The sequence below is a fragment of the Panthera pardus genome, unplaced genomic scaffold (assembly GCF_024362965.1).
Source record: "Panthera pardus isolate Hobbes unplaced genomic scaffold, ASM2436296v1 HiC_scaffold_8, whole genome shotgun sequence".
NCBI lineage: Eukaryota > Metazoa > Chordata > Mammalia > Carnivora > Felidae > Panthera > Panthera pardus.
In genome coordinates, this window is record NW_026527013.1 from 107,290,161 (window position 1) to 107,312,318 (window position 22,158).

At 36.1% G+C, this 22,158-nt stretch overlaps 1 protein-coding gene across 12 annotated transcripts in view; it reads right to left on the bottom strand.

Moving 5' to 3' along the window:
- DGKB (diacylglycerol kinase beta) overlaps positions 1 to 22,158 on the bottom strand; it is a 776,793-nt gene that overhangs the window by 564,147 nt on the left and 190,488 nt on the right. The window lies entirely within an intron of this gene.

Consider the following 22,158-nt stretch of genomic DNA (forward strand, 5'->3'; position numbering starts at 1 on the left):
GAAATACTATGTTTTCCAAGTGTATTGCCCAAGAATAAGGCCATTACCTATGTACTACATAAATTAATGAGCAAACATATAAAAAAGTAGCATCTCTTCTCTTTATTTTGATAACATAACATCTAAATGCATGAAATAAGCTTAGTTTAAAAAGAAAATATAGGGGGTGCCTGGGTGGCTCAGTCGGTTAAGCCTCCAACTTTTGATTTTGGTTCAGGTCATGATCTCAAGGTCATGAGATCAAGTTCCGTGCTGAGCTTAGGGCCTGCTTGGGATTCTCTCTCTCCCTCTCTTTCTTCCCCTCCCCCATTTGTGCACACACTCACTCTGTCTCTCTCTCTCAAAATAAATAAATAAACATTTAAAAAAGAAAAAAAGTAAACATTGGCATTTTTTATTGAACTTTACAATTAACACAGTACATTTTACATATTTTACTCCATTAGCAAAGAATAACCCTGCTGGACAAATAAACACAATGAAATGTGTAGTTAAGCCTCAATGGTGAATCCAGTCAGAGGCAAGGTACACATTGTAGTATTTTGCAGATGGTTTTACAAGGAATTTTCTAAATATACACAAAGAACAAACTAAAGCTTAATTCAATTAAGAAACAAAGTTTAGGAAAAAAAAATTAAGAAACAAAGTTGAAGAAGTATCTCTCTACTTGCCAGAAGGGATGCTGCCCCATTAAGGAAGCATTCAATGAAAAGCTACTTATAGCTCCAAATTTAAAAAACACACGAAAAAAGTTTAGGGGCACCTGGGTGGCTCAGTTGGTTTAGTGTCCGACTTTGGCTCAGGTCATGCTCTCACAGTCCATGAGTTTGAGCCCCTCATCAGGCTCTCTGCTGTCAGCACAGAGACTACTTCAGATCTTCTTCCTCCCTCTCTCTCTCTGCCCCTCCCTCACTGGTTCTCTTTCTCTCTTTCTCTCAGAATAAATAAACTTAAAAAAAAAGTTTAAGTGCACCTGGGGGGGCTCAATCAGTTAAACATCTGACTCTTGGTTTCAGCTGAGGCCATGACCTCAAGGTTTATGAGATGGAGCCCATGTTGGGTTGGGCTCCATACTGACAGTGCGGAGTCTGCTTGGGATTCTTTCTTTCCCTCTCTCTCTTCCACTCCCCAGCTTACTCTCTGTCTCTCTCAAAATAAATAAATAAACATTTTTTAAAAAGGTTTAGATATGTTACCAAAATAATTTTGAATTGCTTTTTCAATTTTGAAATATTTTGAAATATTTTAGGATGTTCATCATACTAAGATTGTGACAAAAGAATCCTGAGTTAATATGGAAATAATGTCATGAAAGAAAATAAATATTAGAAAAATATAAATAAGTAGAATATAAATATATGCAATCAATCTACTAACACAATGCTCTCATAGTTATCAAAATATAATTTTGATAAGGCAATCTAAGACTTACAATATACTTAACTTAGAGAAAACTAACCACTAATACCGATAAGCCATCTAAACATTCAATCAAGTTTGATTAATAGTGATAAAACAAGGCTGAAACTGAAATGTGGGAAATAAGCAGAAGCTGTTTAATTTTCCATTAGGGAAGAGGGTATGGTCCTAGCATTTGAATATCATCCTCCTTTCATTTCCCCAAGATTCAGTGATGTTTGTAACATAAAATAATTCCCAGTTCCAAAAATACTAATTTACAAATGAGCTTTTGAGGCATCCTGCCAGAAAATTAATTCTTAGATCCCCATCAAGTGAATCATGTCTATATTTTGTGAATTATACTTTCATTTAGAGTGTGCAATTTTGTTTATGTTGTAAGTTCTGTGAGGTTTTTTGTGTGACTGTATTGTTTTTATATTATTAAAAAGTCCACATAACATAGATTCTATTTTGACCATTTTAAACTATACAAATCAGTGGGTTTTTAAAATGTATTCACATTGCTGGGCAACCATCACCCTACATAATTCCAAAATATTTTCATCACCCCAAAAACAACCTCCATATTCTGGACATTCCATAAAAATGGAATTATATAATTTGTTGTCTTTGTTTGGCTTCTTTTACTTCAAGGTTCACATATGCTACAGTATGTGTCTGTACTTTATTCCTTTTTATAACTAAAAAATATTCCATTTTATGGATATACCACATTTTGTTTATCCAGTCATCATCTCATGTACATTTGAGTTGTTTCCATGTTTCAGTTATTATGAAGAATGCCACTATGAACAAACATTTAAGCATACATGATTTTGTGCAAATACATATTTTAATTCTCAGGGGTATACACTGAAGAGGAGAACTGCTAGGTCATACGGAAACTCCATGTGGAACATTTGGTGGAACTGCCAAACAGATTTTCACAGTGCTATCCTACTTCACATTCCTATCAATAATGTATAAGAATTCTAATTTCTCTACATCTTTGCTATACTTCCCTAGTTTTTTTTTTAATTATTATCAGAGCCACCTTAAAGGGAATGAAATGCTTTTGATTTGTATTTCATTAGTTATTTGTTAATGGCTAATGATGTTCAACATCTTTTCATTTTTAAAAAAATTTAAAACATGTTTATTTATTTTCGAGAGAGACAGATAGAGAGACAGAGTGTGAGTGGGAGAGGAGCAAAGAGAGAGGAAGACACAGAATTTGAAGCAGGCTCCAGGCTCCGAGCTGTCAGCACAGAGCCCTATGTGAGGCTCGAACTCACAGACTGCAAGATTGTGACCTGAGCCAAAGTCAGACGCTTAACAGACAGAGCCCCCCAGGTGCCCCTGAACATCTTTTCAAATGCTTATTGGCCATATGTGTATCTTTTTTGAAGAGATGTCTATTCAAGTCTTTTGACTATTTTTTAACGGGGTTGTTTATCTTTTTGCTGTTGAGATTGGTGTGTGTGTGTGTGTGTGTGCGTGTGTGTGTGTGCGTGTGTGTGTGTGTGTGTGGTGTAACATGTTTGAAGACGGTTACACTTTCCTATATATTTCTTTTTCAGTATATATTTTGCTACCACTTTCTGTACTGTGATCAGAGTTAATTTGTTACGTCTTGCTTCCTGCTAGATTGTAGGTTGCTCTGGGGAAGAAAATGTACATTTTATTTTTACATAGCACTCAAATTTATTACAAAGATGAAGTAATGAAATTGCAATAAATATTGTGATTCAATTGATCAAAGCTATTTCTTAATTAAAACAAATTACAGTAATTGCTTTGACATTTACCTTGGCAGAAACTTAAAACTACTTTAGAGACCAGGTTCTATATTAAAGAGAGAGATGAGGGGCACCCGGGTGGCTCAGTCAGTTAAGTGTCTGATTTTTCATTGTAGCTCAGGTCATGATCTCCCAGTTAATGAGTCTGAGCCCAGGATTGGCTTCTCCACTGACAGTACAGAGTCTGCTTGGGGTTCTCATTTTCTCTCTCTTTCTCTCTGCTCCTCTGCCACTAGTGCCGTCTCCCTTTCTCTCTATCTCTCTCCCTTTCTCTCAAAATAAATGAATAAACTTTAAAAAAACTAAAGAGAGACATGAAGCTGAATCTTTTGTCCCAAATCCTTCTTTGTCAATAATAAGGCATTATTGTAACTTAGCAGAAAACTTTTACTTCTTCTAATTTATAGATGTAGATGCAGATACTTCTGTATACAACTACATAGACGTACACATTTCTAGATTCAAATTTTGGAATAAGATATCCCAAGGACTCTGGCTATTTTAGCCATATCTGAGCCCCATGATAAAATGAAAGGGGGAGGAAAAAATTTGCTTTCTTATACCTAGGCTTTCCGAAGAACGTTAAAGACATTGCCTAAAGATAGGCTTTTCATTTCAGGTTTCCATAGGAGTAACCCCTCCGCCCGACACACACACACACACACACACACACACACACACACACTCAGTAATCATTTATGAATGCTCCAGAGAGGGCAATAGTCCTTAAAATTATTCATGTCATTTTTTAGGATTTTCTTGGTCATAGTTTATATTAGAGTGTTCTTAGTGGGAGACCACTAGGAATAAATTTAACAAATTAAGAGGCAAAATCTCTGTGTTTCAATGATGATCCTGCTCAGGGACAATTTAACAAGCAATGATTCATATTTAGATCAATCACCAATCACTCTATTTACCCCTTTTTCAATTGTCAAATTTCATTTTTAATCTTGATATCTAAAGTATATTCATGATCCAATCTCCACTTCACAATCTAGTTTACGAACTGGAACATTATCTTGTTGTTCTACTCCAGTCCCAATAACCTCTCTTGGGCCCAGTCTCTTGACCACTGAGGCCTTGACTTACCCAGCCAATATTCTATAGATTAAGATTCTGGTATGAAACATCAAAGGGTTCCAGATATCCTGACTTGGTCCCCTAATCTTTAATCAGAATTGCCTTATATGAACAGTCTACATATCTGTGTGGATTCCCAAACTGCAGTAGATTGTAAAGATCCTGCTGTTGTGTTCTACCGACCTTCAAAGGCGAAACGTCACTTACTTATTTTATAATTCTGCTTTTCTGGATTTGCTCCTATTACTTGTCACCATAAACATTCTTATCTTTCTAATTATGTCAACTCTAAATCACGTCTGTTCAAACAGCACTGGGGTGGTGGAGAGGAGAAAGGACATATAACTTAATCTGACCTACTCTCTAGTATAAGACAGACATAAAATAAGTGATGCCTGGGTGAATAGATGGTTAGTGAAAGACATAATCTCAACCACATTTCAGCTAATATTGGAGCTTCAAATAAGAGAGCACAGTGACAGATTCTGGGCTGAGCAATACTGAGAAATCTAGGTAGGCAGGCAGCCAGGCAGGCAGCTGTGAACTGGGGGATCAATTCACAGGTAATACATATCTGTAATGAAACAAAGGTCTGGCATCAAAGAAGCCTGGCAACTGAAGTGTAGGGCAGCCAGGTTCAAACAGCTGATTTCATCCTTGGATCAGGGATCAGGACAGATGCTTAGTACCAAATACAAGGTCTCTTAGAAAGCAAAGGAGGGTCATGACATGAAATACATGGCTAATTCCAGAGGCACTGATGCTTGACTCAGCTAATAGGGCAGGAGACTTGGAGAAGAACAGTAGAAGCAAATCACTGCCCTATATCCATTTTACCAGGAAGTAATATCCTGGTAAAACCATATCCATTTTACTAGGAAGCAATTTAATATTACTAAACACAACAAAGACTATGGGATTTTAGATTACTTGCTCTACCACCATCAGAATCATCTAAGCACTAAGGTGCTACTGAACCAAAAAAGGGGAGGGATCATTTTGTTCAGCAAATGCTTTGGTTATATGCAAGGACAGAGGAAATGAATATGGGGACTGATGATCTACTTAAGTGTCTGCTACATCTTGAATGAACTTCCTTTGTGATTTCCATCTTGAATGAACTTCCTTTGTGATTTCACAGTCTCTTTGACTCTTCATTCCAAAAAACTCAACACACACTTCTCAGATTAATCACAAAGGTCTCATGGAATTATGGAAACATTAAAAGATAGAGAGTTTTAGATTTGAGTCCTGGCTCCAGAATTCGTGGTTGAATATCCTTGGGCATATTTTTAATGTCTCCATGGCTCAGTTTTCTAATATGGAAAATAGGAATAATGATACAAACCTTGTAGTACTGTATGTAACAGAGTGTCTAGTGCCCAATAAATTCCTGTTCCTTTGTTCCACCATAAATATGACTTCAAAAATATCATTACTTTCAACAGTTTCCTGTTGTGTTTGGATTGAAGCACAAACTCCTCCTTTTGGCATAATAGTTATGTCACAATATGATCCATACCCTACCTACCAACAGCTATTTTTCATGCCTTCCTTATTATAGTTAATATTCATTGTAACATATCCCATGATTTTAGAGCCCCTCCTTTGCTCATGATGTCCTCTTTGCCTGGGATTCTCTTCAATATCAAATGAAGTTCAAACATAATGCATGCCATAGTTTACCCGTCACCTTATTCATAAAACCTCTCAAGACTTCCTTCAACAACAGTAGATAGCAACTAACCTTCTATGGAATACCCTATAATAACTTTCTTAGAATCTACACCTGATTTACACATTGAGTACAATTAACACTGTTAATCAACATTTGCATGGGTAGATTGTTTTAGAGATTGCAAAGTGTTGTATCTTTTTTTTAAGCATTGTATCTTATTCTTTCATTTAAGACTCACAAATGCATGAAGACATCAAGGTTAAAGTAACCATTAATTATTCAAAATCATACAACCCAAAGGGGTTTAAGTAGTGATCCAAACTTTGGTATATGACCCAAGTCTGTTTTCCTTATTTTGTAAAAGCAAAGCAAAACAAAACAAAAAAATAGAAGTTCCTATCATAGCCAAGGCATCAACTTGGCAGTCCATGGTTTTCATTAATTTAGTTCACTGAAGTTCATTACCTATTTTTCTAGAACATGGAAACATTCTATTTCTTTTTTACCAACTTAAATTAACAGGTGAAGAATACTATCTATCTATCTATCTATCTATCTATATAATATAAAAAACAAAACAAAAAGGTCATATGGATATTTTTTTAAATTTTCTTTTAACGTTTATTTATTTTTGAGACAGAGAGAGACAGAGCATGAACGGGGTAGGGGCAGAGAGAGAGGGAGACATAGAATCGGAAGCAGGCTCCAGGCTCTGAGCCATCAGCCCAGAGCCCGACACGGGGCTCGAACCCACGGACCGCGAGATCGTGACCTGAGCTGAAGTCGGACGCTTAACCGACTGAGCCACCCAGGTGCCCCTTATATGGATATTTTTAAAGTGTTTTCTGGCATATTTATTTTTGTTTAGGATTATATTTCTCTTTGATAATGGAATTAGAATATATATACAATTCTTTTTGAAAACCTTAAAACATATGTAAATTTGACATAATGTATGTATTTCATATAATTACTGAGTCAATCTCAAACATTAAAATTGCCTGTGTGCATTAAGAAGGGAAAGTCACAGCAAATGCAGAGAATTACTGAAGTAAAATCCTAAAAATGTTTTGCAAATAACACATTCTCATTATACCTCCTAAGAAAATCTTTTTTTATTTGTTCCAAGGTAAATATACTTTAAAGGTCAAGGCCAATAGTTTTACTATCCAAACAGTAGTCCTAGGCCTTCTCACTCCCATGAAAAGATTATCATATTCCACTGTTAACACCAAGACTATCCAACTTACAAAGCACATTTGTTATTTTTAAAACTACCAAATTCTGAAATAACCAACTGTAGATTAATCATCTAGTCCTTTATGTGCCTGAGTAGACAACACCATGGGACCCTGTTTCAGTGAGGACATTGGGTTTCCAGGAATAATCCAGCTCTGACAATGTGAGAGAGGCTCCTAATGCCTGTAATCTGAATTTGGGACCATGGAAAAGTCATCTGTTGGCTTCCACAACTCAGTGCTTCAAAAGTTTTCTTCAAAGTCTAAGCTTCCCCACGTGGTATTTTCCCCTTATAACAAAGGTTATCTGTGGCCTAGAAATCTTTTTATGCACTCAATCTAAATCATCTTTGCAGTGGCTATTTTAATCCTGTAGGAAATAAGGTTTGTAGCTTCAACTGTTTAAATGAAAATTTTCTAGTCTAAATACTGAGCTAGCATTAATGCACATATAACATATTAGTATTCAGTACAAAGTTAAATGTGAAAATTAAAGTCTCCCTTAACTATATAGTATTTCAAATAAGCAAAATAACCCAAACAGCTTTGTGTCTAACCCAGTGATACTCAAACTGGGATCCATCTTAGAATCATGTGGGTAGTTTTTAAAATATACTGATACCTGGGCTTAAAACACAGTGATGATGATTGAATCCACTAGAGTGGATCCCACTAGACATGATAACTTTTAAGATTCTCCTCACATGATTTTTATATGCAGCTAAGGTTGAATTAACCACTGTTCTTATCCTTAAAGAGATGCATAAAGAAATTGAGAATTAATCAGCAAAATTTTTGCTGCTACATCTTCCTACCTGGGTCCCTGTTTCACTGAGAACATTGCATTTCCAGGAGGAAAAAAAAAAAACAATCTCTGATGACGCAAAGAGGTTGACAGAGCCTTTAATCTGAATTTATATATATTTAGCCTGATTGTAAAGATTATATATAATCTTTAGTAAGTATATATTTAGTCTAGCTGTTGCTCAGGGGACTTCTATTAGGGAAAAAAAACTTATTAGAGCATTTTACTTAAAAACTGATTTAACTGCATCTGAGGTCACAATAGCAAAAAATAGTATTTTAGAAATAGAGAAGATCCAGAAATTGCTATTGCTATTAATGTAAATCCCAAGGTGATATAAAAAATGTCCTATTTAAGTTGTGGTCAGCAGCAGTAAATAAACACCTACAACATTATAGAATAAAATATTTGGAGAGCCAGTCACCCCAACATTGAAGTTCATATCTACTTGTGGGAGAATTATAACAAATGTACAAACAGATTGAAAAAAAACCTGAAACTCTTGTTAAAAATAGTAAGTCACACTGTAGCAGTTTATATGCTAAGTGAAATGTATATAGCTGGAGTTTTAAAAACATCCCAAAGATACTCTAATGGTACAGCTACATTAGGAAGAGTTGTTTTAAAAAGCTATTAAGTAGTTCTGAGAGTAAGTTCCCTTTCTACATATTTCTACTAAGCTCTCGAGATCTTTGTAACTTGAAAAGATAATGGTCACACTATCTTAGAGAAAACTATTACACACCTTGCTCCAAGGTAAAGTATAATAATTATTTCTATTTATCTGGAAAGACAATTATTTAATTTCAAGATAACTGTTGATGTGAGACTATGGAGAAAATTCCCTTTCTCCTTTTGGTATTCATTATTTGATGATAATACTCTTAAATAACCAATCCTTAAAACTATTTTCTGCATTTGCTATTTTTTCCCTTATTCATCTATTCATATTTAACTTTTTGAGGTGTACACTTGTTCAATGCCTTGGACAAAATATTTATAAGAGTGATTCCTTGGAAAGACAGGTAATCTGTCTTCCAGCTGGATACTGTCTGAAATGCCCATGAAATGATCTGCATATCATACAGATATTCTCACATGGAAAATTCATTAAGGAAAATACACATTTGCATTTGAGCCACTGTTCTATAAAATAACTAAGGATTGATACTGAAAATATTATTTTAATTAAGAATTGTAATTGAGAGGGAAAGGCCAAGATGGCAGAACAGCACGGAAGTTTTTTTTTTTTCATTTCTTGTCCCTGAAATGTAGCCAGACCATCTTGCACACCTAGAAAACGGATTTGAGGATTAAGACAACAATCTTCACAACCTAAACCACAGAACTCTGCAGGTAAGCAGAACAGAGAGGTGAACTGGGGGAGAGAGAAGCTGCAGAGGGCAGGGAGCTATTTTTGCTTGTGGAGAGAGGATGGAGATGGGGGAGAAATACAGGAAAAGCACGCCCCCCCCTTTCAAAAACAGCTGGAGAGAAAAATCAAAAGTGGCAACAGCCACAAGTGTCTGAACAAAAAAGGGAGAAAGGAGAAAGGAGAGGATTTAAATACTATTAAGACTCTACAAACAGAGGGAGTGCAGAGTCTGAAACTCCGTAGTTCGATACCTGGAGGTGCTCTCGTGGGAAGGATAAATTCCAAGGAGCAAAGAGCAAGGTCCAAGGGCTCCATGGGCCACTCAGGGAGTGGCAGTTCCCCTGCTGGGAGGACATTTGAGAGAGGCTGTGAGGCCTCCCCACAGGCAAATGTCCCAGTGGACCCAGAGAACAACCAGATTTGCTGGTGTTGAAATAAGGATGTAAAGGGTGAAGCCTGGTACCAGATGTGTTGTGATTTACCATAATTGCTGAAGCGCTGCCTCTACACGATCACACAAACTTTTTCTGTGGCAGGCTGGCACCCAACCACAGTCTCTGGGAATTGGCAACACCATGATCTTGTGAACATTCCTGGGGGCAGGCTGGCACCTGGCCATTGCTCAGCGAGACCCTCCTCCAGATGGTCTGAGTGTGTCAAAGCCACAGTTCCTCAGAAATGAGGGATTGGGAAACACAGCCTCATCTGAGATAAAACTCAGGATGGAGGTGATGCCTGGCAGCCTGACACATTGTTCATAAATAGTGTAGAAGCAGGGAGAGGATGAAATCCAGACACAAAGGAGGGGGACTTGATTCCTGGTCGGGGAGCACATGGAGTTCCAATACTAGAGACTGTGTAAGCTGAAAGATGCCATTTTCACCCCTCCCATGCATGCATATACATGCCTACATGTGCCACAACAATCCACCCCAGTAAGCTAAGCAGCACGATCTAGTGGAGAACAGAGTCCTTACACTAATCCCTACCCAAATGGGCCAACCACACTCTTAAGAAACACAACTAGTCCCTCCACCTGCTTAGTTTACAGACTATAAAGTGCTTCTTAGTTTGACTTCTAAGGGATACCAGATGTCATTTCAATCATATTTCATTCTGTTTGCTGGTCCCTTCATTCAATTTTTTTTTCTTTTTCTTTTCTTATTATTGAATAAAGAGGAAAAAAATTATTTGCCATTTTTATTAAAAATATTTTTCTTTAACTTTTTCTACTATATTTTTTTACTTTTTTGTAATTTTTTTAAAATTCTATTTTACAACATTTCATTTTATTCTATACCATTCTATTCATTTTTTCAAACTTTCAAATGTTTTCCTCCCCCCCCCTTTTTTTCCTTTTCTTATCTTTTCCTTTTTTCCCTAATCTATCAAGATTCAATCAACCACAAGACCAAAACACACCTAGGTTCTAGCATATTTTATTTGATTTCTTTGTGTTGTTTTTAACTTTTTAATTTTTTTTTACTTTATTAATTCCTTTTCTTCCATCCAAATGACAAAATGAATGAATTCACCCCAAAAGAAAGACAGGAAGAAATGACAGCCAGGGACTTATTCAACACAGATACAAGCAAGATGTCAGAATAAAACTTTAGAATCATGATAGTAAGAATACTAGCTGGGGTTCAAAATAGATTAGAATCCCTTTCTGTGGAGATAAAAGAAGTAAAAACTAGTCAGGATGAAATAAAAAATTCTATAACTGAGCTGCAATATGGAATGAATGCCACGGCGGTAAGGATGGATGAGGCAGAGCAGTGAATCAGCGATACAGAAGACAAACTTATGGAGATTAATGAAGCAGAAAAAAAGAGGCAGACTAAGGCAAAAGAGCACGACATAAGAATTAAAGAACTCAGCGACTCATTAAAAAGGAACAACATCAGAATCATAGGAGTCCCAGAGAGGAAGAGAGAGAAATAGGGGTAGAAGAGTTATGTAAACAAATCATAGCGGAAAACTTTCCTAACCTGGGGAAAGACACAGACATCAAAATCCAGGAAGCACAGAGAACTCCCATTAGATTCAACAAAAACTTTCCACCAAAAAGGCATATCATAGTCAAATTCACAAACTACTCAGGCAAGGAGAGAATCATGAAAGTAGCAAGGGAAAAAACTCCTTAACCTACAAGGGAAGACAGATCAGGTTCGTAGCAGACCTATCCACAGAAATTTGGCAGGCCAGAAAGGAGCAGCAGGATATATTCAACATGCTGAATTGGAAAAATATGCAGCCAAGAATTCTTTATCCAGCAAGGCTGTTATTCAAAATAGGAGAGATTTAAAAAGTTTCCTCAAACAAAAATTAAAGGAGTTTATGACCACGAAACCAGCCCTGCAAGAAATTTTAAGGGGGACACTCTGAGGAGAGAAAAAAACAAAAAAACAAAAACAAACCAAAAAGAACAAAGCAACAAAGACTAGAAAGGACCAGAGAACACCACCAGAAACTCCAATTCTACAGGCAACATAATGGCAATAAATTCCATTTTTCAGTACTCACTCTAAATGTTAATGGAGTAAATGCTCCAATCAAAAGACAGAGGGTAAAGGAATGGATAAGAAAACAAGATCCATCTATATGCTGTTTACAAGAGACCCATTCTAAGCCTAAAGTCACCTTCAGATGGAAAATAAGGGGATGGAGAACCATCTATCATGCTAATGGTTGCCTAAAGAAAGCTGAAGTAGCCATACTTATATCAGACAATCTAGATTTTAAAATAAAGACTGTAACAAGAGATGAAGAGCATTATATCATAATTAAGGGGTCTATCCACCGAGAAGACCTAACAATTGTAAACATTTATGATCCAAACGTGAGAGAATCCAAACATATAAATCAATTAATCACAACATAAAGAAACTCATTGATCATAATACCATAATAGTAGGGGACTTCAACACCCCACTTACAGCAATGGGCAGAAAGTCAACAAGGAAACTATGGCTTTGAATGACACACTGGACTAGATGGACTTAATAGGTATATTTAGAACATTTCATCCTAAAGAAACAGAATACACATTTATCTAGAGTGAAAATGGAACATTCCCTAGGATAGATCACATACTGGGACACAAATCAGCCCTTAACAAGTACAAAAAGACTATGATCATATGGTGCATATTTTCAGACCAAATGCTATGAAACCCGAAATCAACCACAAGAAAAAATTTGGAAAGATAACAAATACTTGGAGACTACAGAATATGCTACTAAAGAATGATTGGGCTAACCCATGAAGATAAAGAGGAAATCAAAAAGTACATGGAAGCCAATGAAATGATAACACCACAGCCCAAAACCTCTGGGACACAGCAAAGGCAGTCAGAAGAGGAGGTACATAGCAATCCATGCCTTCCTAAAGAAGGAAGAAAGGTCTCCAATACACACCCTAACCTTACATCTAAAGAGCTGGAAAAAAAAAAACAGCAAAGAAAAACCAAAACTGGCAGAAGACAGGAAATAATAAATATTAGAACAGAAATCAATGCTACTGAAAAAGAACAAAACAAACAAAACAAACAAATGAACCAATAAACAAACAAAACCCAGCAGAACAGATCAATGAAACTAGGAGATGGTTCTTTGAAAGAATTAACAAAATTGATAAACCTCTATCCAGTTTGATCAAAAACAAAAAAGGAAAGAACCCAAATAAATAAAATCAAGAATGAAAAAGGAGAGAGCACAACCAACACTGCAGAAATACAAACAATAAGACAATATTATGAGCAATTATACACCAATAAAATGGGGATTCTGGAAGAAAAGGACAAATTCCTAGAAACATATAAACCACAAAAACTGAAAAATAAAGAAATAGAAAATTTGAACAGACCCATATCTAGCAAAGAAATCAAATTAGTAATAAAAAATCTCCCAAAAAACAAGAGTCCAGGGCTGGATCGTTTGCGGGGGAATTCTACCAAACATTTAAGGAAGAGTTAACACCTATTCTCTTGAAGTTGTTACAAAAAAATAGAAATGGAAGGAAAACTTCCAAACTCTTTCTATGAAGCCAATATTACCTTGATTACAAAACCAGACAAAGATCCCACTAAAAAGAGGAACTACAGACCAATTTCCCTGATGACTGTGGATGTAAAAATCCTCAACAAGATGTAGCTAACCAGATCCTACAATACAATAAAAGAATTATTCACCACAACCAATTGGGATTTATACCTAGGATGCAAATCTTGTTCAATATCCGCAAAACAATCAGTGTGATACATTACAACAATAAAAGAAAGGACAAGAACGACATGATCCTCTCAATAGATGCAGAGAAAGCATTTGACAAAATATGGCACCTTTCTTGATAAAAACCCTCAAGAAAGTAGGGATAGAAGGATCAGAACTCAAGATCATAAAAGGCATATATGAAAGATTCACAGCTAATATCATCCTCAATAGGAAAAAACTAAGAACTTTCCCCATAAGGTCAGGAACATGACAGGGATGTACACTCTCACCCCTGTTATTCAACATAGTATTGGAAGTCTTAGCCTCAGCAATCAGACAACACATAAGAGTAAAAGGCATCCAAATTGGCCAGGAGGAAGTCAAACTTTCACTTGTCACAGATGGCATGATACTCTATATGGAAAACCCAAAAGATTACCAAAAAAACTGCTAGAACTTATCCATGAATTCAGCCAAGTCACAGAATATAAAATCAATGCACAGAAATCGGTTGCATTCCTATACACCAATAATGAAGCAACAGAAGGTGAAATCAAGGAATTGATCCCATTTACAATTGTACCAAAACCCCCCAAATACCTAGGAATACACATAACCCAAGAGGTGAAAAATCTATACACTGAAAACTATAGAAACTTTATGAAAGAAATTGAAAAAGATTGGAAAAAGATTCCATGCTCCTGGACTGGAAGAGTAAACATTGTCAAATTGTCAATAATACCCAAAGCAATCTATATATTGAATGCAATCTCTATCAAAATAACGCCAGCATTCTTCATAGAGCTAGAACAAATAATCCTAAAATTTGTATGGAACCAGAAAAGACCACGAATACCTAAAGCAATCCTGAAAAAGAAAACTAAAACTGGAGGCCTCACAATCCCAGATGTCAAGACATATTACAAAGCTGTAATCATCAAGACAGTATGGTACTGGCACAAAAACAGACACTCAGATCAGTGGAACAGAATAGAGAGCCCAGAAACAGACCCACAAACATATGGTCAATGAATCTTTGACAAAGCAGGAAAGAATATCCAATGAATAAGACAGTGTCTTCAGCAAATGGTGCTGGGAAGACTGGACAGCGACATGCAGAAGAATGAACCTGGACCACTTTCTTACACCATACACAAAAATAAACTCAAAATGGATGAAAGACCTAAATGTAAGACATGAAGGTGTCAAAATCCTTGAGGAGAAAGCAGGCAAAAACTTCTTTGACCTTGGCCGCAGCAACTTCTTACTCGACACATCTCTGTAAGGGAAACAAAAGCAAAACTGAACTACTGGGACCTCATCAAAATAAAAGCTTCTGCACAGTGAAAGAAACAACCAGCAAAACTAAAAGGCAACCAACAGAATGGGAGAAGATATTTGCAAATGACATATCAGATAAAGGGTTGGTATCCAAAAGCTATAGAGAATTTATCAAACTCAACACTGAAAAAACAAATAATCCAGTGAAGAAATGGGCAAAAGACATGAATAGACACTTCTCCAAAGAAGACATCCAGATGGCTAACAGACACATGAAACAATGTTCATCATCACTCATCATCCGGGAATTACAAATCAAAACCACCATGAGATACCACCTCACACTTGTCAGAATGGCTAACATTAACAACTTAGGCAACAAGAGATGTTGGCGAGGGTGTGGAGAAAGAGGATCTCTTTTGCACTGCTGGCAGGAATGCAAACTGGTGCAGCCACTCTGGAAAACAGCATGGAGTTTTCTCAAAAAATTAAAAACACAACTGCCATATGACCCAGCAATTGCACTACTAGGTATTTATTCAAGAGATACAGGTATGCTGTTTCAAAGGGGTACATGCACCCCAATGTTTATAGCAGGGCTATTGACAATAGCCAAAGTATGGAAAGAGCCCAAACGTCCATTTTAGGATGAATGGATAAAGATATGGTGTATATATATATATATATATATATATATATATATATATATATGTGTGTGTGTGTGTGTGTGTGTGTGTACACACACACACACACACACACACAATGGGGTATCACTTGACAACCAAAAAGAATGAAATCTTGCCATTTGCTACTACATGGAGGGAACCAGAGAATATTATGCTAAGCGAAATTAGAGAAAGACAAATATCATATGACTTCACTCATATGAGGAATTTAAGATACTAAACAGATGAATATAAGGGAAGGGAAGCAAAAATAATATAAAAACAGGAAGGGGGACAAAACATAAGAGACTCTTAAATATAGAGAACAAACGGAAGGTTGCTGGAGGGGTTGTAGGAGGGGGGATGGGCTAAATGCGTAAGGGGCATTAAGGAATCTACTCCTGAAATCATTGTTGCACTATATGCTAACTAACTTGGATGTATATTAAACAATAAATTAATTAAAAAATAAAGGTATTTTTTAAAAAAGAAAATAAACAAATAAAACATAAGGAATCAAAAAAGAAATAATTTCCCAAAGATTAAAACTCCTTCAAAGACATCTTAATATTTAATATTTTTAATGAAAGTATTTTCTTTTTGGTGCAAGAGAAGATCGTAGTTAAAAATAAGTAAACATTAAAGGCCTAAAGAAACTACAATGCATCAACATTCAGATTTCTTTTCCTCTTCTAGGAAGGTAGATTATGAACCTTGTTAATTTATGCTTACAGGATAAAATATTTATTGTGGATCAAAATTTACTTTATCAACTATAAATAAAAGTTGATTGCTTTTTAGTATTCTCTCTCTGTGGCTGAGTTTTGTGTATGCCCAGGTAGTAATTGCAGTTATTTAAATTTTTTTTTTTCTATTTTGAAAATAAATGAAGATTCCCTAAAGACAAAAATGAACTGTAATTGGGACCTAAATTGATTAGCATGATTCAGTGGTGTACTGTTAAATATTTACCTACTATAGAGGATGCAGAGTGCTGACTTATGTGTTTGTTGATTAACCTGTTGTAAACATCCTCCCACCTTGGCCATTTCAAGCCTCCAGCATGGCATCATGAATGTGGAGTTGGGAATATATGTTAATATTTCACTCACATGAGCAGTAATTAATGAATTAATCAACATAGATATTTATGTATTTTAAGGAAAGTGAACAAATCTTTAGAAACAAATAGAGATCAAGAGAAAGAACAAAAGGCCCAGTTGTGACTGCCCAATCATTCTTGAAAATATTTGAGAGGCATGTAATGAGTTTAGAACAAGCATCGTTCTAAGTACTTGGAATATATCAAGGCACAAAACAGAAAATATTCTTGGCTCATGTAGTTTTTAGTCCAGTGAAAGAGGACAGAAAATAAACATAAGCAAATGTAGTATATTAGAAGATTTCAACTGCTATGGAAAGAACAACAATGATAAGGAAAATTATCAACTTTCAGGATGTAGTCTGCAATTTTAAATAGCAAGAGTAGACTTCTGTGAACAGATGACATTTGGGCAAAACTTTCAATCTGATTTAAGTTATAAAAGAAATACTCTGTTCGAGTACAACTGATGAAATCTGAATAAACTCTGGGGATTATAACAAAGTCTATTCTCTGATTCTGATGGTATTGTACACACTGTAGTTATTTAATGTGTAACCATCTCTAACTGGTACAAGGGGGCTCCTTGTACATATTTAATATAAACTCTTGTGCATCTATAGTTATTTCAAAATATTTTTTTAATTTTTATTTTTTATGTTTTTATTTTATTTTTTAGAGAGAGAGAGAGACAGAGTGCGGGCAAGGAAGGGGCAAAGAGAGAGAGAGGGAGACACAGAATCCGAAGCAAGCCCCAGGCTCTGAGGTGTCAGCATGGAGCCCAAAGTGGGGCTTGAACTCACAGACTGGGAGATCATGACCTGAGCTGAAGTCAGACGCTTAATTGACTGAGCCACCCAGGCGCCCCTCAAAATATATTTTAAATGGAGTGCTCTGGCTATTGTATTGAAAAGAGACTCTAGAAGACAAAGGTTAAAACAGGGAAGTAGTTATGGAATTATTACATTAATTCAGTCCAGAGATTTGATGACTTTTTATGAATGTATTAGCAGTAGAGTAGGAAACCTGGATCATTTTGAAAGTGGAGTCCAAAGATTTACTGACGGATAGGATGTGGGTTTTGAAACTGAAAAACCAAATAAATTCTAAGATCTTATGTTTGAGTAACTGGAAGGATTAAGTTGCCACAAAGAGGAATGGGGGATACTGAGAAAGAGCAGGTTTGAGACAAAAACTTTCATTTTTGGCATTTTATAATTGAAAAATCTACCAAACATCCAAGTATGGCCATTATGAAAGCGGTTATAATGGGAAAGAAAAGTACGGCATAGGGAATGCAATCAATGATATGACAGTGCACTTATTGTGATGAGCATGTCATCATGTATATAATTGTTGAATCATTATGTTGTACAGAAACTAATTTAATGTTCCATGCCAACTATACTTCAATTGAATGTTTTAGTAAAAAAAGAAAGCATTTATTTATGGGTGTAGAATTCAGGAGAAGATCTAGGCTAACGGACTGGATTTTAGTGTTATGTATTTAATTCATATTTAAAGCCAGAGAATTGAGCATCACAGGACGAATGTCATAGAGAAGATACCAAGGACGAAGACATGGAACTCTCAGATGTTCAGATGTTAAGAAAAATAGATGAATCTGCAAGGAGACTAGGAATGAGTATCTAGTGAAATAGCAAGAAAACCAGGAGAAACATGGGTCATGGAAGCAAAGTGTCACACAATGTCGAGTAGGATGAGGAGCAGAAACTGATCATTAAATTTAGTAAGACACCCATTCATGTCCTTGTCAAGAACTGTTTCAGTTTAGTAGTTGGGACAAAATACCAGAGTAAGTTAAGAGAAAATAAAATGGAAGAATTCAAAAGCAGCCAATAGAGACAGCTCATTCAAACGGATTTGCTGCAATGGAAGCACACAATTTGAGCAGTAGGTGGACTACTAGAAATGGACTCAGGCTGACTTTCCTAAGAGAAGAGAAAAGGAAACATCACTCTGATAAAAATGATCCAGTGGATAGGGAAAAATTAACAATTAAGGAAAAGAATGGAAAACCACTAGATGGGCACTTTTTTAAGTGGCTAAAATAGAATGCAGTCTTGTTCACAGCAGGTGATCTGGTTTAGAACAGAGGGGGGCATGGACAGTTCACCCAAGGGAGAGGCAGAGTATACGGGTTCATTTGCTGAGGGGCAGGGAGATGTCCAGCTATCATATATAAAGTTCTCGTGACAACTATAGTCAGTGAAGCAGGAAGAGAGACCATCAATTGAGAAAATAGGAGACGGGAAGTTATAGAAATTTGAGGAGAATATGGAGGTCTTGAAAAGCCATCCAGGAGAAAGAAAAGGGGAATGGCCAAGGGAGATGATTGCCAGGCCACACTGAAGGCCAGCCAACTATAACGTAGGTGGAGAGTTAAATTTAACTACCATTATAGTTTGTTCGCCAAAGTGATTTGCAGTGAGGGGGAGGAAAGGAACTTGAGGAAGGAAGCAGAGGGATGGTTTTAATGACTTTTTCTGGGGGGTTATATGGGTTTTGGATTACGGCTTCAATTCACGAAGAGTCCACTGTGTGACTCTGCCAGTCATTTGAGAGAGAAACATTTCTGGCAATTATCGTGCTTTTCAGAACTTTACCTCCTTCTCAGATGACTGCCTCCTCTCTACCATCCATAAAATGATATGGAAAAGAGAACTCTACAATTCACATTGCTTTCTATATATGTTCCCCAAGAGGTAACAGTACCCCAGTCATTCTTGCTTTTTTTTCACCCCCACTTCCTTCATTTTTTTCTCTCTATTCTATAATGCACCTAATTATATTTGGACACAATTAGTTCTGTTAAAATTGTCTTTCCATCCTTCCCCCTTATCCAGAGAATAAAATAGAAAGCCCGAGTACCTTAGCTCTATCTGGAGCCATCACTATCAGTGGTGAAAAAGGTTATTTCTCTAGAGACACATTCTAAGTCTCCTGTCCCCACTTCACTGCTTGCTACTCCTCCCTTCCTGTCTGATGATGCTTTAACCGTCCTCAGCACGCACCCACTTAATTCATTTTGGAGAGGTTGAAAAATAACAGTGAGATGATTCTGAAGGCTTTCTGCCCCTTGACAACACTTTCTAGCTTATATGGTTGAAGTTACATATTTTTTTCCAGTTCCTTTGGCTTAAAGACTGCTCATTTATTCGCAATATTTTTTTTCTTTCTTTGTAAAAGTGATTTTGAGTCATTTGTTAGGTTTGGTGGAGGAGGCTTTACAAATTGTACTCATTGTATTTTCCCAGAAAGATAGGCGAGATTTAAAAGGTATATATTGTGGTGCCTGGGTGGCTCACTGGTTAAGGGTCTGATTGTTGAATTCGGCTCGGGTCATGATCTCACGGTTTGGGAGTAAGAACTCTGTGTCAGGCTCTGCGCTGACAGTGCAAAGCCTGCTTGGGAGTCCCTGTCTCCCTCTCTCTCTCCCCCACTCCCCCCCACTCACGCTCTCTCTCTCACACAAAAATAGATTTTTTTAAAAAATAAAATATTCAAAGTATGTATTAAGCAAGAAATGCCACTTCATGCAGTATTGTTCAAGCAGATCCTTCACAAATATCATGCAGAATCTCCAAACTAATGAACTCATTTTCAACCAAATATCTAGATTTTATATTGATTAATGCTGCTTACCTACCAACTTTTTGTGATGATGTTACTGCTATAGGTAAATGGGGACAGTAATTATATCTTCCTCGTAATTTTTATGGGCTTAGTACCTGATACATAACAGTTATTCACCAACATGAGTTCTTCTCATCTGTCCTGTCAGATTGACTCTGTGCTCCTGAGATTTTTTTTGTTCCATAACCTTAATTTCAGGTTATTCTCAATTTTCTTCATTTTCTTTTGCATTTTCACTAGATGCTTTAAATTTCCTATTTAAACCAATAACCAGGATATAATACAAAATGTTTTAAATTAAAATTATACTTATTATCAATTTTATTTTTTATTATGGACAATAGAATTAAGTATAGCCATTATGTGTTTCAATCAAATATTTAATGAAATGCAACTATGAGTTACAATTTTGAATGTGTGCATTATTTAAACCTTTTAAACCCACATTAGCTCAGAAGATGAAAGTTTATTTATTTATTTTTTGTGTGGGTTGCAAAACACTTAACTGGGAAACCAGACATTCTGGCAACAATTGTGTATTCTCTAGTGGCACTGCTAATGACATCCTGTTTTAAGACAACATAAAACTACCAAAGTTTTCTATTTGTTTCTGACCATAAAAATTTTCAGCCCTGTGTATATTTACCAACCAACACAGTATTAGGCAATGTGGAAAAACTGAAGTCTATTTATTTTGCTGGCATACATATTTCAAAGAATAGGATTTGCTTACATACATAATTTCAAAGAACATAAAACTCTAAAACACTGTCCCCAGGTCTTAAATTCAGAACACAAGGCAGGGAAATGTGTTCTATTTATCTTGTGGCTTTATCTCCTCATCTCTACCATGCCTCCAGGGGCCATGAAAGCTTTATTGTGAAAAAGAAGCCTCTAGCTCTACATGAAATTAAAACTAGTTGAAATATTTGCTTCCAGACCTTGGCTCTTAGATGATGTATATCAAAGTCCTCTCATAAAAGGGACCTCCATTTCTCCCTCCAACACTGAGGAAGTCAGAAGAAAAGCAAACAAAACCAGAATTGAAGAATTCTTCCAACCAAGACATTCTATGATCCAAATGAAAAAAGAATCTCCAGATGCCATAGAAAAATAGATCTACACCTTCTAAATATTCTCCCACTAGTATTCCCAGGTATACTTCCCCTTCCTTTAATTCTTACCCAACACTGGAGTATAAAGTTCAGAATGAAGAAATTGGAAATTTCTAATCCCACTAACCTGATAAACAGAAAAGGGAGGAGAGGAATAATAATTCCAGTTCAGAGAGGTGATTTTTCTGGCATGTCAAATTCCCCAGTGTTATTTGAACCTCTAATCATATTACTAGTATTATATATGAGAAATATATTAAGATTTATACTTATTACTTTGAAAAGTGATAAACTTTGATCAAGGTCCCTTAAAGCTTAACTTGACAATTTTAAATGGAGAACTTTACCTACAAAATGACAATCCATCTTTATATTTTCAAAAATTATTGAGTGGCGAGTAGACCAGAGATGAAACATTATGTACATGGATATTGTCACTTAGTTCTTCTAAATATCCCTACTAGGTGGTGTTCAGAAGGAAATTAAGTGGTGATGTTATTTTATTAAATGGTATCTCACAATCTACGTTCTTACATTGGAATATTTGCTATAACAACTTCCAACAGATTTGGCCATAATTTGCCATCAAATAAAACCACCTTCTAAAATACTAGCAAAATGTGTTGGCTATCCTGAGGGAAGGGATTTCTAATGCACCTTTTCTGTAATCAGGATAAAGGCTAGTCCCACACTGCTTAAATATTTTTGAAGATCTAAAAAAGAAGGGAACAATTAGAGGTGATGA